Source organism: Equus przewalskii, chromosome 16, assembly GCF_037783145.1.
Source record: "Equus przewalskii isolate Varuska chromosome 16, EquPr2, whole genome shotgun sequence".
NCBI classification, from domain to species: Eukaryota; Metazoa; Chordata; class Mammalia; order Perissodactyla; family Equidae; genus Equus; species Equus przewalskii.
Window position 1 is genome coordinate 17134887 of NC_091846.1, and position 18660 is coordinate 17153546.

Sequence of the window (18660 nt, forward strand, 5' to 3'; positions counted from 1 at the left end):
TTCTATAGTCATAACCAAGATGCAGAAAACAGAAAAACAAAGAACTCAGTCCTCCTTTTTTTCTAAACATTCAATTCACAAATACACTGAAGACTGAGGCAACTTAGCAAGGATAAAACATGTATATATAAAATCAAAAGCATAGGATATGTTCAGGTTAAGTTAGTATCCTGGTGAAAGTGGGTCCTAAGTGATGCTAAAAGATTTTCTATCTCTACCCAGGACTGACCAAGTACTTCCCATGAACTAAATTAAGTAGCAAAAGCCTTCATTCGATGGAACTATTTAATAACAGTTAAATTTTATCCTTTATTAGTAAGACTTTTTAGATGCAATTCATGGAAAGTCAACACAAAATAGCCTAAGGAAAAAAAAATGGAGAAGGGGAATTTATTTTCTTATATAGTATATAAATATTTAAAACCAGCCTTAAAATTTACTAAATCTAGAGACTAAGACATAGGAATCTAAGGAGCAAGGCTCCAAGACTCCTTGCATACTCCTTTGAGCTTACTCCTATTCCTCCTGCAGTTCTGAGTTCTAAATGTCACCTCCTCTTGAAAATCTTCATGAACCCCACAAACTCCAACTTAGTGACACCATAGGATGCTTCATATATCCCATCATGGGATGAACCTCCTTTGCGAATTTTTTTAAAATCATTCTCTATTCCCAGGAAAAGGCTGATTGTTCTAGAGCTATGGTAATGAGTAGCCAACAGAACTCTAAAATCAGTTGAATCAATGACAACTTGCCTCAGGGAACAAAATTTGCAAGCTAATCAATCAGTAACAGCTCCTCACCAATCAGGAATCAGCCAATCAGAAATAAACTCAGACTCAGTCCTCTAAACTCGCCCGAGTGCCAACCAATCCACAGCAGTCTCATGTGAGTAATTATATTTCTACACATGATGTCAACAGCCTACTTATACACCTGACAATCTGCCAAACTGTGAACTCCATTCCTTCCCTAAACCATATTTAAGAGCAACAGTCTGCTCTGCTCAGAGATGCTATGCCTGACCAGCATAGTTCTCTCTTACTACAGTAAACAATAAACTCATCTTTGTGTTTTTCATATTGGTGGTCGTCTCATAATTCTTTTACAGTCTATGTTGCAGTAGTCTGATTTCTTAACAGTCTCCACCACTGGACAATCGCTGTCATGAGGGCAAAGGCTGAATCTGTGTTTTTTACAGTTGCAGTCTCTCTGCCCAGCAAGAAAATACACTCATGGCATTTGCTGAATAAATATGTGGATGCATGCAGGGATGGATGGGTGGGTGGGTGGATGAATGGGTGGTTGAAAGGCAGAATCATGTTGTCACCTAGAACGTTCTAGGAGATGGTCCTCTGGGCAAAAAATCAGAGGTCTCACAGGTGACACCAATAGCAAAGGTAAAGAAAAGATCCTTCACAAAGAGATTGTGATTAGATGTGAGACACCGGCAGAGATTCTCAAAATAACTGAGGGTAAATTCTAATGGGATCCTTTTCTGGTTCTCTAAGGGAGGAGAATGGGTCCATAAGAGAGGAAATGATTCAGAGACAGTAGTGTCTCTATGCACACACAATCTAACTTTTACCCATGATCAGGTGGAATAAAAAGAAACTCAGGTTACTAAGTTAACAAGTCACCACCAAGCCACTTAGAGAGTGGAGAGTTTGGAACACATACTTAGCATTTGATTTTATCCAAATCACATTGTGAGGGGAGTCTTAGCCTGTCTATTCAGGTGTTTCCTGTTTGGCCAAGGGCAATTCTCAGAAAAGGGGATGGGAATGAGTGGTTATCAATCAACACTCAAAGCAGCTGGGAGATAGGTAACCTTGGGGATCTGTGCGAGGCACCAACAGCATCCTATACACAAGGGGAGAACAAGGTTTCTCAACTGTGGGGGTATTACCATTTCAGGCCAGAAAACTCTTTGTTGTACAGGAAATATATTGTGCATTTTAGGATGTTTAGCAGCATCTCTGGTCTCTATCCACTAGATACCAGTAGCACCACACCCCTTTCCCCAATTGCGAAAAATTAAAAATGTCTCCAAATATTGCCAAATGTCCCCTGGAGGTAAAAATCACCCCTGGTTGAGAACAACTGAACTAGCACAAGAAGCAAAGGTGAAGGTCAATTAAGTAGCTTTATCTTTTTGCACACAGAACAGTGTGTGACACAGAAGAGTCACTTATTACATGTTTTTGGACAATATTCTAACTTGCAAGGTGAAGAAAAGGAACTCTAAAAGAAAGAATTCACAGTTGACTCTCCAGTAAGAACTATCTCAACAATTCACTCTTTCCAAGTACAGAGGTATGCACCTATTAATTGTTTTGAATGCATAGATAAATGCTTCTAATTCAGTGTAATACATTTTTCCCTAAATATGATAGCGTTTTCTCAAGTCACAGGACACCTGTCACCCTGGAATTTTCTGACAGTGACAGTTGTCATACTCTCTCATTCTTGAAACTGGGAAAGTAAAAATAATCAATTGTCAAAAATAGGGCTCAGAGCAGAGGATCAGGCCAGACAGGACATGAGCAGAGTTAAGAAGAAAATTAGAGTATAGCAAATGAAGCTTAAAGCAAAGCATCAGTACATGAGAAAGGGAGAGAGAGGGCACCAGCTGTATCAATCCAAGTGGAAACTGAGAACAGGAACTAAGGCATTTCTGCAATTAGTGGCTCAGCAGGGCAGGTGTCCAGTTGAGCTTCAGCGGCAAGTACCTGAATCAGCCATAAGGGCATCGAGTTCAGTGATGAGATGCCCCTCAGCCTGTCCACTTGATGGACATGTACAAATCCCTTCCTCAAGACTCAACTCAGTTTTATTCTTCACTATGAAAACTTCCTGCCCTGCTGTCCCCACAGGCAGAGATGAGGTTTCCCTCCACCCTTCTTCTATTGCACCCAGGGCATAGCTGTGTTAGAATATTTACCCACTGGTCTCTCACTGTTGGACTGTTTGTCATTCTCCCCAGGTAAATGGTGAGCTTCATACGACAGGGTTTTGGTTTTCTTTTATCTTCATGACTTAAGCATCAAGAACATTTATGTAATATTCATTCAATGAATCTTCACTGAGTACTTGCTATGAACTAGATACTGTCTGCGTCAATCCTAATGTTCTGTCCTATCATCCTATAATAAGAGGAGGACATACCACCCCTACCCCATCCCCCAAAAAGGAAGTATTACATCTCATTGCCTTGGCACATCACCCTGTTACCTTAAGTGTTTCCATGATTCTGTGATGGGCTCTGGTTGTCATTCTCCACCTCAGGAGGAGCTACACTGTGATGAATTCAGTGTCTCATGAAACCAGTAGGCCCTGGATACTCCATGGAATTTAACTCAACCTATGGAGGGATAAGCACAGAGCTCAGAATCCTTGCTTCAGCTGATTAGCATTGTACATGTAATGTATGACTCTGTGGATGAATGCCATCAGCAAAGTGGAATATTGTATTTGATATACCGTTCCTGGATTTCCTGATTTTTATGGCTAGTTTTTAAGAAATTAAGTAAATCGGAGCCACCATTTCTCATACAATTGTTAAGATTTTTCTGGTATTATTAAAATCTAATATGTTATTTCCATGATATTGGACAAAGAATTGATTCCACCTTATTGGAGGAGTCAAATGGATTCTGATGTTCCACTAACTGTTTTCCTTTATTCACATCACCAATGTTAGGGGCATGCAACATATTCCAAGAAAGAAACCATATTTAGAGTCTTCTTTTATTTGGAGGCATTAATTAGTTCTTTTAATAGCCTGGTTTTCCCCTATCTAATATTATCCAGAAGCCTTGTGAAATATGTTGATATTTATAGTTGTAACACACCAGTACTTTCAATGACATGAACTCCCAGAAGACATCATAGTAATATCATCTCAAAATAAGGGATGTTTTATAAACTTTTTATATTTCTATTACATGTAATATAATATATGTAATACATGTTTTTATATTATATGTGTATGTATGTATTTCTATTATTCCTTTAATATCTCTCCTACTTCGGGAGCTAGCATAGCAGAATCAGCATCTAAAATATTATTTTTAAGCACCCACAGTAGCTTGTCTGGAAACAATAACATTGTGAGTACTGTAAGCTGCATGCTCTGGGGAACACAAACAGAAAGCAGCTAGAGTCAGATAGGCCACCATGGCCCAAGGTAAAAAAGATAATCTTCTACAGTATCATACACCTATATCAGCATACCTATAAAACCAATATGTTTCTAGATAAAACACAAAACCCAAGAGATATTTTTTTTCTGGGTTAAGATGCATCTAGCTTAACTTCATATTTTTACAAAAACCATCCAGCCACATTGCAAAGCTGTACTCAAATACACAGACAGACAGACCAGAACATGCAAGAATCTTGAGGCATTAGGAAGAATAAGTATGAATGTGCCAAAATATATTAGTTTGGCTACATAATCAAAAGAAAAGGTTAACTTCTGGAATTTAAGTGGCAAGGTATATATTTTAAAATATTGTAATTAAATTATTTCAAAGTCTAAAATCATAGGTCAGAGAGCTGTAAGAAAAATGCTCACTGGAGTTTGAGACATTACAACAATGTTCCATAACCAGAGCCTGTTATGAGTATCTTTGAGCTCAACAATTTCATACCAGGAATAGATCAAAGAAGCTTAGCAGCCTTCTATGTATAATTAGAGCCTTCCTTTCTTTGATGACAGTTTGGTAGATGTGGGTGTGTACACATGTATGTTAAAGCACGCTTTTTTGGAAAAAACTTGGGGCAAAATCTCTTGCATAGGTCACGTTGGGTCCCAGTTCTTTGGGCCCAGTGAGTCCTCCCACATGCTAGAGCCCTAACAGTTACATTTCTGTTCCCTGGAAAATCAGTGTTCCTCTCTTCCGGCTGGAAACACTCAAGCTGTCTTTGATTCTTCTCTCTTCCTCTTTCCCTATGCTCTGTCCATTCTTAGCATAGTCCCTTGCATGTAGTAATCATTCAATGGTCTTTTCTTCAAAATACTTGCTATGGACACATTATTACTTCCAAACGTTCTAGCCTATCCTTTTTCTCCACATTTCTGCAGCCACCGTATTCATTCCATCCCATTCATACCATTGTAATGACGCCCTAGGCAGTACGTTTTCATTCACCCTACAGAGAGTTAGCTGCCAGATAATCTTCCTAAGATACTACTTTAATTATTGATCACTTTCAAATTCTCCAATAGCTACTGTTAGTTTAGTTTTCAAATCTTAATACAATTTTTTTTTATTGACTCTCTAGCATGAGCGACTACAGCCTATGGACCAATACTTTTCTTTATACCACTAAATAGCCCAATTTCACCATGACTATCTACTACTAAGGTGTAGGCTTAGCCACAACTCTGAACTTTCTCTCACGTACTCCCTTGGCCTATCGGCTCTCCTTTTTTACTTCAATTATCCAAATTCGTCCTTCAATTTCCACCTCAAGCCCACCTCCTTCAATAAACCTTCCCATTTCCTACTTCAAATACGTTCTGTTTTTTTTCTGAACAATTACAGTCTTTAGTTTACCTTGTAATATTCTTTATCTAAGTATTCATTATTCTTAATTCCCTTCTAATTTTTCCTTAATTTCCTTCTAAGTATTCTGGTCTGGTCTGTCCAATTTGATGGCCAAATCCTTAAAGGTAGGGACAAGATTTTAATCACCGTCTCTAAGCTCAAAATCATGAATAATAGGCATGCAAGAAATAGTTATTAATCTTATCAATGTTATATACTGATTTGGATGCATTAAGTCAGAAAACATCAGAGAAAATAATTGAAAGGTAAGTAAAAAACTACTTTTTCTTCCAAGAAATTGTCAATAATAAGTATCATATGTAAGTTATGGAAAACAGCAGGTGCCTTAAGTTCAAATCAATATGAATTTGAAAACTCTAAGGAAATCCAGAAATTGCTAGAGTTCACTTTTCCTGTTCTTCCAATCTCCAATTTTTCTAGCAAGCTTTCTTAAGTTGTGAAACAAGGAAGGTGAGAAACATGAACATTCTTACAAGTAGTAAAAAAGAACAAAATTACATTTTACAAGAAAATCAACCAACAATTAGGAAAATTTGTTTCAAGTTAAGTTACTTTTAAAAATGTATTAGATTTAATTAATTAATTAGATTTAAGATTAGATTTAGTATTAAGTTAAAATGAATTTGTTCATTTAAAGTGAGATGGACACATTTTCTTGTATGTAACTTCTATTTTCATTAATGAGAAATTACCTCCTTCCTTTATCCATCCAAATCTCAGCTGCTTTGCCTTGCACATAGTAAGCACTCAAAAATTATTTCTTCAATTACTTGTTATGAACATATTCTTACTTCCAAATGTTCTAACCTTTCTTTTTTCTCTTTATTCCTGCAGCCACCCTAGTCATCAGACCCTAGCAACCTAGTTTAAAATATTATGAATAGTAATAACAAGCACTTGTTAATAAGCATATTAACCTGAAATGATCTCCTGGTGTTGTTTCATTTGCTTGGGACCTAGAGTTGCTAAAGTCATGGTAACAGGTATGGACAGAGCCATAGTCTGTGACTCAAAAGTATCAGCTCATTTATAGAAAGGTGACATTGTCCTACCTTACTGTGTAAAGCGAGTTCCCAGTTAATTCTAAGCCCTACATTTTACATTCATTTTGTAACTTCTTGTGCATACAGATGGATGTCTGTGATAACACATCTTGATAAAGCTAAATTGAATCAGAGTTCAAATTTTTCAATAGTAAATCTAATTACACAATTTTAATTGTATGTAAGAAATTAAATAGTATATATTACATCTACACGTTTAAGTATTTCAGATTGGCTAATTCATTGAATAATTCAACCTCCGTATGGACCTTGGCTGCAAAGAATGAGACAGTATATGAATTTTTACTGAAAATCTTGGGATATCGGTATTATACTTAAAAAACTGCTTTTAAAGTAACATACATATAGTAATCCTTACCATGAGGCTATGATGATATAACTTGTTCTATGAAAAACCATTTTTTAAAAGATAATCAAAGAAAATGAAGGACAGAAATTACATAACATTTTAAGGTCACACACACAAAAACAGGTTTAAAGCTAGGAAGAGAAAAGAGATACAGTAAGCCCTTCTGGTACTCAAGTTTAGAAATCACTAAGTAACTGAGTTAGCATCTACAAATCATTTCCAATATTACTCTGTGTAGAAGATAGTGTGCCACATAAATGATATTCCTGGGATTTTTAAAGCCCAATAAATAACATTATTTTGAATATTTTTTACTGAAAAATTTTTATTCATACAGAAATATATTTATTGGGTACAGATATATGATCATTAACACTGGTTATGAAGCAATACCATGTTTCATTTTGTGCCCTCAATTACAAGTTACTCACTTTCCTAACACAGCAAAGACTTATTTGTAAATGTGTTAGAGGTAGTCCACATAACATTTTATAATAGGTAAGAAAATGTATACATTTCTAGCAGCAGTGTTTAAAACCTAGCACATTGATAAAGCACATTGTATACGCTGTTTTCATTATAACAATTGCCATTAATGTGGAAGCCAATATCTTAAGAGAAGGGAGGGGAAGAATGACAATTTGTAGCATGCTCAATATCTGTCTTAAGGAACCATGCTGAAGCGTGTTGAATTATTGTACAAATTCAGTTCAAGAGTGGGGCTTCAGTTCACCTTTGGAAAGATTTTCATGTAATTTTTAAGACAAATCTAAATAAACTTTTTAATTTTTAAATTTCTTTTCTTATAAATTCAACAAATGTGTCAACTAAAAAGAAAAAAATGTTAGCCATAAACCCACCAGTATAGCCCAATAATGATTTTCCTTTTTACATATTCCTCCAGTTCTTGTCTGTATATTTTACTTTTATATATTACAATCGTAGTATACATAATATTATAAACTTTCCAAGTCACTATCTCACATAATTATCATTTTGATACATACTAATATAATGAACCAATATATTAAATTTTCATTTCTTTCCATTTCCTTTTAGACTCTTAGTTTTTCTTTGCGATTTTTTTAAATCAGTAATATTACCGTAAGCGCCTTTATTTATATAGAGTTCATTTCAACTTTGGATTAGTTCCTAGAATAAACTCTTGAAATTGCAATAACTATTTGAAAGGATAAATATATTGTCTCCTCACTGGAAACTAGCCAATATATTAACAACAAATTCCTTTCCAACAAGTGTGGTAACAGTGTATATACCCTCCATAACTTAGCATTTCTATTTTTTATCTTTTCCTTTTTAATTTTAGTTGCTGTTGTTGTGCTTGTTTTCCTGAGAATTTAAGGGGCAAAAATGGAGCTGGAGATCTTTGCAGTTAATTTCCTTCTGCAGTTTCCAAATACATTTAGCAGGATAACGTAGCTTGCTTTACTTTGAAATATCTTTGAGCCACAAACAATGGAGGCCCAATGTTGACAGACAAGATTGTGCAGTCTAGGAAAAGCCAGTCACTGCAGCTGTGCTACCTGGGTTCAAATCCCAGCTCAGTCACTTATCAGTTACCCACTCCCCAGAAAGCTACTGTGCTTGCATCTTGCTGCCACCTTTGAAAAGAGACACTGAAAAACAGAACAAACAAAATAGCAAGGGGTCTGGGAAACGTGTCACATGGAATAGTTGAGTGAAGCAGCAACATTTAGTCTGCAGAAAAGATAACATGATGGGGGCGTGATTGCTGACCTCAAATACCTGAAGAGCTGCCATGTGGAAGAAGGAGTAGATAGAATCCATCTCATGCCAGAGAAGAGAATAGATGGAAATCACAAGAAGGCTGTTTCCAGCTTTATAGAAGGATAGACTCTAATAATGACAGCTTTTCAGTGATGAGCTTGACTTCCAAATGGAGTAGCAGGCTTTCTGTCATCGGAGGATTTGTAGCTGCAGCCAAGTGACCATCTGTCCTAGATGGCAAAAGTTAAATGCTGCAGTCTAGACAGGAAGGCAGGGGATGGGGAACTGGAATTTGGGAGACCTGCCAAAAGATAAGAGGGCCAAGCCTCCGGGAAGCGATTTAGGAACACCACTTGAGATCCTAGGCAGGGCTTTGGCAGGAGCAAGGCTGGCATCATTCTACGTCAAGGATGGGAAACTTCTGAAAAATGGGGTCAGAGACTGATTAATAAATGAGAAAGGAAAGAAAAATATATTTTTGGAAAATTTTAAGGGGCCTACCAATTAAATCATTCTCAAGAACCGATTCATCTTAAATAATGATTCCTGAAAATAAATCTGTAATTGTTTCTCTTTGAAATGACTTTATAATTTTCTTTTGAAGCTATTAAAATAAAGGTTTGGGTTTTTTTCTCTAGAAGTGTATGTTCTATTAATCTCATATTAAAATTAGATAGTTTTTTTTAAATTTAAATTTATCCCTTAGCTTACTCTGTTTTATGGAACTTAATCCATGTGAGAAGCAGCCAGGAGAGAGTGCTCTCTTTCAGAGAGGTTTTTGTTAAATCTCATGTCATATCTTGCAAGGAGACCATGGATGCTTCAATGGATGCCTATTAATAATAATCAAAAAACAGGATTGCTATAAGAAATCTACAAAAGTCATCCCATAAAATTTTTTTAAAATTTAAATCCCCATCAGATCAGGTGGGATTCATACCAGGGACACAGGGATGGTTCAACATCCACAAATCAATCAACGTGATACACCACATCAACAAACTGAGGAATAAAAACCACATGATCATCTCAATAGATGCAGAGAAGGCATTTGACAAGATCCAACAGCCATTTATGATAAAAACTCTGAACAAAATGGGCATAGAAGGAAACTACCTCAACATAATAAAGGCCATATATGACAAAGCCATAGCCAACATCATACTCAATGGGCAAAAACTGAACACCCCCCTGAAAACAGGAATGAGACAATGATGCCCTCTATCACCACTCTTATTTAACATAGTACTGGAGGTCCTGGCCAGAGCAATCAGGCAAGAAAAAGGAATAAAAGGAATCCAAATAGGGAGGGAAGAAGTGAAACTCTCACTTTTGCAGACAACATGATCTTATATATAGAAAACCCCAAAGAATGCATTGGAAAACTGTTAGAAGTAATCAACAACTACAGCAAAGTTACAGGGTATAAAATCAATTTGCATAAATCAGTAGCATTTCTATACTCCAGTAATGAACCAACAGAAAAAGAACTCAAGAACACAATACCATTCACAATGGCAACAAAAAGAATAAAATACCTTGGGGTAAATTTAACTAAGGAAGTGAAGGACCTATATAATGAAAATTACAAGGCCTTTCTGAGAGATGACATAAGGAGATGGAAAGACATTCCATGTACATGGATTGGAAGAATAAACATAGTTAAAATGTCCATTCTACCTAAAGCAATCTACAGATTCAACGCCATCCCAATCAGAATCCCAATGACATTCTTTACAGAATTAGAAAAAACAATCCTAAAATTCATATGGGGCAACAAAAGACCCCGGATTTCTAAAGCAATCCTGAGAAAAAAGAACAAAACGGGAGGCATCACAATCCCTGACTTCAAAACATACTACAAAGCTACAGTAATCAAAACAGCATGGTACTGGTACAAAAACAGGTGCACAGATCAATGGAACAGAATTGAAAGCCCAGAAGTAAAACCGTACATCTATGGACAGCTTATCTTTGACAAAGGAGCTGAGGGCATACAATGGAGAAAAGAAAGTCTTTTCAACAAGTGGTGCTGGGAAAACTGGAAAGCCATAAGTAAAAGAATGAAAATTGACCATTTCTTTTCACCATTCACCAAAATAAACTCAAAATGGATCAAGACCTAAAAGTGAGACCTGAAACCATAAGGCTTCTGGAAGAAAATGTAGGTAGTACACTCTTTGACATCAGTATTAAAAGGATCTTTTAGGACACCATGCCTTCTCAGAGAAGGGAAACAATAGAAAGAATAAACAAATGGGACTTCATCGGACTAAAGAGCTTCTTCAAGGCAAATGAAAACAGGATTGAAACAAAAAAACAACCCACTAATTGGGAAAAAATATTTGCAAGTCATATATCTGACAAAGGCTTAATATCCATAATATGTAAAGAACTCTCGCAAAACATCAAACAACCCGATCAAAAAATGGGCTGGAGACATGAACAGACATTTCTCCAAAGAAGATATACTGATGGCCAATAGGCACATGAAAAGATGCTCATCATCGCTGATCATCAGGGAAATGCAAATCAAAACTACACTAAGATATCACCTTACACCCATTATAATAACAAAAATATCTAAAACTAATAGTAACAAATGTTGGAGAGGTTGTGGAGAAAAAGGAACCCTCATACACTGCTGGTGGGAATGCAAACTGGTGCAGCCACTATGGAAAACAGTATGGAGATTCCTCAAAAAATTAAAATAGAACTACCATACGATCCAGCCATCCCACTACTGGGTATTTATCCAAAGAGCTTGAAGTCAGCAATCCCAAAAGTCCTATGCACCCCAATGTTCATTGCAGCATTATTTACAATAGCCAAGACATGGAAGCAACCTAAGTGCCCAGCAACAGACGAATGGATAAAGAAGATGTGGTACATATATACAATAGAATACTACTCAGCTGTAAAACAGAACAAAATCATTCCATTTGCAATAACATTGATGGACCTTGAGGGAATTATGTTAAGTGAAATAAGCCAGCGAGAGATGGATAATTTGTGTATGACTCCACTCATATGAGGAATTTAAAATTATGGACTAAGAACAGTTTAGTGGATACCAGGGGAAAGGTGGGGTGGGGGGTGGGCACAAAGGGTGAAGTGGTGCACCTACAACATGACTGACAAACATTAATGTACAACTGAAATTTCACAAGATTTAAACCTATCATTAACTCAATTAAAAAAATAAATAAAAATAAATCCCCGTCAGAGAAGAGCTTTTTCCCTTATTTGTTCTTTGTTTAGTTCTTCTGGCTTCTGCTGGGTTGTGATCTCTTGTTTGAACTGTGTTTAAATTCCACTTCATTCTGAGTTTTGTTTGAAAACTTACAGGTGGAAAATCCATGGATATTAATGCCCCAGGATTATTGGCTTAAAAAAAGATCTTAACATGACACAGCCAAATATTTGGGAAAACTAACTACTTTAAATGGTGCCAAGTCAAGGCTTTTATGTTGAACCTCAGGCCTCAGAGAGTTCTAATTGTTGGCTCAGCTCAGGCCTTTGCAGCCACACTGACCTGGCCTCACTCCGTTCCCTCCTCCATTTGCTACTTCCTCAACAAGAAGAATTTTCACAACCGTGTGGACTGAGCAGGTTCCCAAGTGTGTGCACCCAGTAATCCCCATTACCAGAGCCTGTCAGCAGATAAGTTATCAGGGACCACTTCCCCCTCTCTGCAGGGCGCAGGAACTCTCACTGAGCATGAAAAAAGCAAGTTTTGCCAAATGTTCTTAAAAGTAAAAAAATGGCATATTTCAGAATGTAAAGGAAAGAGCAAACTAGTAGTAGTCAGACTACTTGAATTCTAATTAATTTGATTTAATTTAATTTCATTTAAAAAATCACTGAACTCTGCTATGTCTCAGTTTTCTCAATTATAAAATGGTAATGTTGCTACCTAAGCTGTTACGATGAGCAGTAGTTGTATTTGGCTCCCTTGAATGTGAACTTCTTTCTTCTAGATGAGAAATTCCCACAGTGGTAAGGGAGCTACTCAACACCAGGAGGTCAGAAAGGCCAGACACATTCCCTGCGCCCTTGGCAGCTGGGGTGTGGGTCCGTGACTTGTGCTTGGATAATCCAGTCTTGCCTGGACCTTCGAATTTACAATGACAGCGAGAGGGAATGCATTCAGTCAGTGGCTGCAGTGATGCCCTGGGTCCAAGAGCAACAGCAGTGCTTTTGGGGGGGCTGATTCACACCCAGTGTTGGCCGTAGAGGGGGTGTCACCTGCAGGGTCCAGTGCCCAGCAGACCATTACCAACTAGAAACTTTGCTTCTAGTAGCCTAGGCTTTTTGGTTCATGTTCACATTTCTGAGCCTTTTGTTACTGCCTCCCCAGAAATTATGGGAGTGACCCAATATCTTCTCATTTCCTTTTTGATTAATTCAGCTAAAGTCTACTTTAGCTACTACTGAGAAAACTGAATAATATACCTGGCTACCTCTCAAAGCTGTTGTGAAATCTAGCTGAGTTCTTTCAACCGAAATTGCTTGGGAAAGGATAAAATGAGATCTAATTTCATGTAATGAGTACTTATTAAGGGCTTTATGGAGGTGAAGGATGAGCAAGATGCAGGCTGTGTGCTCAAGATGCTTTCAAAACACTGAAGGGCACAAGAACACGGATGCATACAACACAATATACCATACGAGTGATCACATAAGAGAATACGCAAGGACGTATTGTGCAGGGGCAGGAGGGTGGTGAAACAGAGTCAAAAGATGCATAGCTTGTACTAAGCTGAGTAGGTGAACAAAGATTTCCTGGGGGAGGAAGTATTTGACATGATCCTTAAAAGTTGAATTGGAGGGGCTGGCCCCGTGGCCGAGTGGTTAAGTTCGCGTGCTCCGCTGCAGGCGGCCCAGTGTTTCGTTGGTTCGAATCCTGGGCGCGGACATGGCACTGCTCATCAGACCACGCTGAGGCAGCGTCCCACATGCCGCAACTAGGAGGACCCACAATGAAGAATATACAACTATGTACCGGGGGGCTTTGGGGAGAAAAAGGAAATAATAAAATCTTTAAAAAAAAAAAAAAAAGTTGAATTGGACCCACAACATGACTAACAAAATGTACAACTGAAATCTCACAAGGTTGTAATCTATCATAACATTAATAAAATAAAATAAAATAAATAAATAAAAAAAGTTGAATTGGAGCTTAAAATAAGATACAGACACTGGCCTTGCAGTCAGAGGCAGGAATCTCTCTTCCTTTCCAGATCCACTCCCAGGTCTTTACCTCCTTGGATCAATTTCCTCATCTATGAAATGAGGAAGTTATAGTAAATGGTCTATAAGGTTCTTACAGTTCTCAAATTTCTGATTGATTCCCATAGGAAGATACAGAGAACTTCACAGCTAGGAGAAGCACAGTGAAGTAATAAGTAAAAGTAAAAACATGGGAGATGAAAAAAGTTCCAGAAGCAAGACAGCAAGTTCAATGTCAAAACAATGTGTAGCTTAGCATGAAATATAAGGAAGAGAGCGTGTTTCATTCGATAGGCAATGGGAAGCCATAAAAGATTTTAGGGAAATGCTATGATAAAGGATGGGCTTTTGTTTTATCGAGAGTAACGTAGAAAAGGGCAGATACAACAGTAATGATGATAGGATTTGAAGAAAGCTAAATGAAAAACATTGGTGAACTGAACTAGGATGATGACAGACAGGAGTGGAAAGAGAGTTGTGAAAGACATTGTGGAGACAGATTCCCTCCAATTTAATGATTGATTGTGGAGAGTAAGGGGAGTCACGGTCAAGATAACTTGTGGGGTGAATGTCATCCTACAGGAAGTTTATAAACCTGTTTGGTGAGAAAGTTGAAAGAGCAGATAAAGATGATTCAGAAAGATTCAGAAAGAGAGGGATGTGTGCATAGTTTGAGGAGTAAGATTCAGAAAGAGAGGGATGTGTGCATAGTTTGAGGAGTATTGCTACGGAGGGAGATTGTTTTCTACAAAATAGGAAAAATTAAGCAAGATTTTAACCAAAGATAAAGCAACTAGACAGATTAGAAATGTAAGCAAGAGAGGAAAACTAATAGAACAATTAATAGATATAATTAATATATACTGTTATTATAATCATAATCGAACGTTTCAATTTTCATTAATAAGATATCAAGAAATAAGTCCAGAAAACAAGATAAGAAGAAACCAAGAGAAACCGTTTGCCATCTTTACTTAGTAAAAATTTGGAATATATCTCTATCTATCTAAATAGCATATATAGATAAACATACCTATATATTTATAGATATAGAAAGATGTTTGAAAACAATGACCATTTTTCTTCATTTCCACTTTGCATATATATGTATATATACACATATAAATACAAAGAATTTTGTTATTTTATCTTTCCAGTAACTTCATAAGGATAGTCAAGGCAGTATTTTCACTTTCCCTGCCTCCTCTCCAATCACATTTTTAAAGATGGCAACAATGACTTGTCCTAGGTTCAAACAAGCAAGTGGGAAAAACAGCTTCCAAACAAGGTTTTCTGGCTCCTAGTCCTGTGTGCTTTCTTCTTCCCCATAGCAGATGCCCATCTGAGCATAGATTTGTCTGGAAAATCTGGGTGTTTGTGATGCTATGTGTATTACCTAATAATAGATCCATCTTGAAAATTCACCTATCCTCATAATGAAATTTAATTTAATTTTATATTCTAGAGTTTTATTTTAATTTTCTCGTTGGTTAAAAAATAGTTTTTTAATGATGTTGTATATAAGTTGCCCATGTCAATAAATGCAAAAATTGTTCCATATATTTTTTAATGGAACAGTTGATCTGTTGACAATGGATATGAGCTCTGGGTTCTAAGTTTTCTAACTGAGTAGCAGTGAAACATTTCTGTTTCCTTTTTGGAGAGGAAGATTCGCCTTAAGCTAACATCTGTTGCCAATCTTTTTTTTTTTTTTCCCCTCCAAAGCCCCAGTGTATAGTTGCATATCCTAGTTGTAAGTCAATTCTACTTCTACGTGGGATGCCACCACTGCATGGTTTGATGAGCAGTGTGTATGTCCGCGACCAGGATCCAAACTGGTGAACCCCAGGGCGCCAAAGTGGAGCACACAAACTTAACCTCTTGGCTACTGGGCTGGCCTCGACACATTTCTTATTAACAGAGTCTGTCTTTTTGGCAAGAAAGAAAACTATGGCCTCTGACCACAGAACATGAGGAAGCAAAATGGCAGGTCATCCATAAATTTGGTCTGGCACCAAACACCGAAACCAAAGGGGTACCATAGGGGAATTTGTCATAAAGCATGAGTCGCTTGGTTTACAGTTGAGGAGATCACAGTTGCAAAACAAAGAGAATTGCTGAAAATCACATAGTTAGTGGATGTTAGAGCCCAGGCTGGAGTCCAACTCTTAGTCAATCAGCCCAGAGCTATTTACCCCTTCAGCACTGCTCTGAAATCAGTCAAGTTTGGTGTTTATAGGCAAGCCACGGTTTTGGAGATATCGGAGAATAAAATTCTGTTGAGAACTATTAAAAATACTTGGCATAAAGCTTCAATCATTCATCTGTAAGTACCTCCAAGGTGCCTATGAGACAGTCTCCTCTACTGGAGTCATACGAGCCGGTAAAGGAACACAAGGAAAGTGAAATAAACTCCGTAATGACTCTGTAACACTCCAAATTTAACCAGGTGTCTCTTTAGTTCCGGTAAGACTTTAGAGTTCCAGACCTGCCATACAATTTCTGCCTGAATATCTTGCCTGCATCTTAAATTCATCACATTACCTCCTTTATTTAAGGAAACAAGTTCTCTGGTGCTTAACCTTAGGTCAGAAATCATCTGACTTTTAACAACCAATGCTTTCAGCTTTAAGTTGATTTGAGGAGACATTTTGGTTGTTTTGCATATGCTAAACAAATTTAAGAATTTATTTTAAAGGACATTTTGCTCACAGTACAGACAGGAAGCGTTTAAAGGCTTAAGAAAGTAAGATCTGAAGAATTAAGCTCAGATTTTAAAAACTACAAATTTGCCAACTTATTTTATCTCTTATAATATTGAGAACATTGGCCATAAAATACTATTTCTTGCTAATTTAGGTATAAAAATCTTTTAACACTAAGGTATTTATCCTAAAGAGAGATCATCATCATCAATAAGATTTGCTTTCAGACGGGAATTTAATATTTCACTATTTTATCAACGGTCATCAATGCAAAATAACAATACGTGTTGCTTTTATGTGATTAAAGAAACCCAAACAACTAAGGCATTTACCGAAAAAATAATAATAATTCCTAAGACTCATTCCATCACTTAAATCAAGGTAGGCTAAATTAAAAAGTCAAAAAAGATTATAGTTTATTGATTTCCGTAGGCTACCTAAAAATAAATGTGGACCTCCATTTTTCTCGCCATGAAACAAACATTGAACTCTGCCCTTCAGGCATCCTACCATACTTCAAATGCTGATCTTATCATTGCTTGCAAGTCAAACAGAGCTGGACTTTAAAAGGAAGAAAGGAAAACCCCGGAGCCACTTCGAAGCTTCAGGGCTCAGGTTGTTGCTCTGGTTCTGGTCTGAACACTCCCAGAGCCACAATGCCTGAATAGGGGCCACTTTGCTTCCACCTGACATTTTGCCATCAAAACACATAACTAGAATTTGAAATATATAAAGAACCATACTCTAAAATTGATGTTCTATTTCACTTGACATCTTCCTATTTGTTTTGTTCGTTAACAGGAAATAATAGAATTTTCCCCTTGCCACTGCAATTTGAATTCTGTGTGCAATAATAATCACAATAAATGATGAAATAATGATGCCAAAGCAATTTGGAAATTGGTTAAGAGTTGGATGGGGATTTTCTCATATGTTTAAAATATTAGCCATAACCTTTCTATGTTCCTGGATGTTCGTTGCGTACTAAATTGTGGAATGTATTCATCAATTGTAAGAGGGAGTTAAAAGCTCCCCCAAAGTACAAAATATATAGAATAAGCTCAATTAATATTCAATTAATTAAGTGTTATTTGTTTGGATGAGTGGCTTCTTTAAATTAATCTCTCTCTCTCTCTCTGTCTCTCTCTCTCTGGCTTCTTTTTGAAAGATTTCAAAACGTTCCATCTCTTGACCCCCAGGGGCAGACACTGCCAAGTCGGCTTCCTGAAGCAGAATCTGACATCTCCCAGTAACACTTATGTACAGAGGTTGTGCTGTGGTCTGGAAAAGAGCTCTCAATGGGTTAGGCAGGGATCAAAATCCTGGACCGTAGGAGCTCCGGCTAAAGGCACAAAAGGGTTAAAAGGATAAATGCTTCTTACTGAAAGGCACCCACATATGCATCTTATAGCTTCAGTTTACACTGAAAGTTAAAGGGGCATAAGAGTTTCTTACACTCCAGTCTTTCTCAAATCTAAAATATCTTTAATCAGGAAAAGAGCAGAATGACCATTACTCCAATTCCATATTCCAATTAATAATCTGATTGGTATTATTGCAGAGAAAAGAACATTATGCAAGACAGATCATTTTGATCAGTATAAGCAAGACTGCTCAAGAAACTAACCTGAAAATGGTTGGGTTTTCACTGTGAGAGGTTGCTCTTTTTTTTTGGCGGGTGGGTGGGGGCAGTCAGAAAACCTTTCAGAAGGGGAATCTACACACTTCTGAAACTGGACAAACACAAGGGGGCAGGAAGAGATCAAGCTCTGACTTCAAAACCGGCTGACTGAAACGGGAGTTAACCTATTTTAGTTCGCCCTCCGGATATTTATCAATTCTCCTGGCATGCAAAGAAATGTGATGCTGACAAGTGGATTTAGTTTGTACTTGGTCTAATTACTGCGAAGAGAAAAGGAACGTCTCTAATGACAGCTACCCTAACGGCGGCGGCTCTGGGAGAGCCTCGGGCTACATTCCCTAGA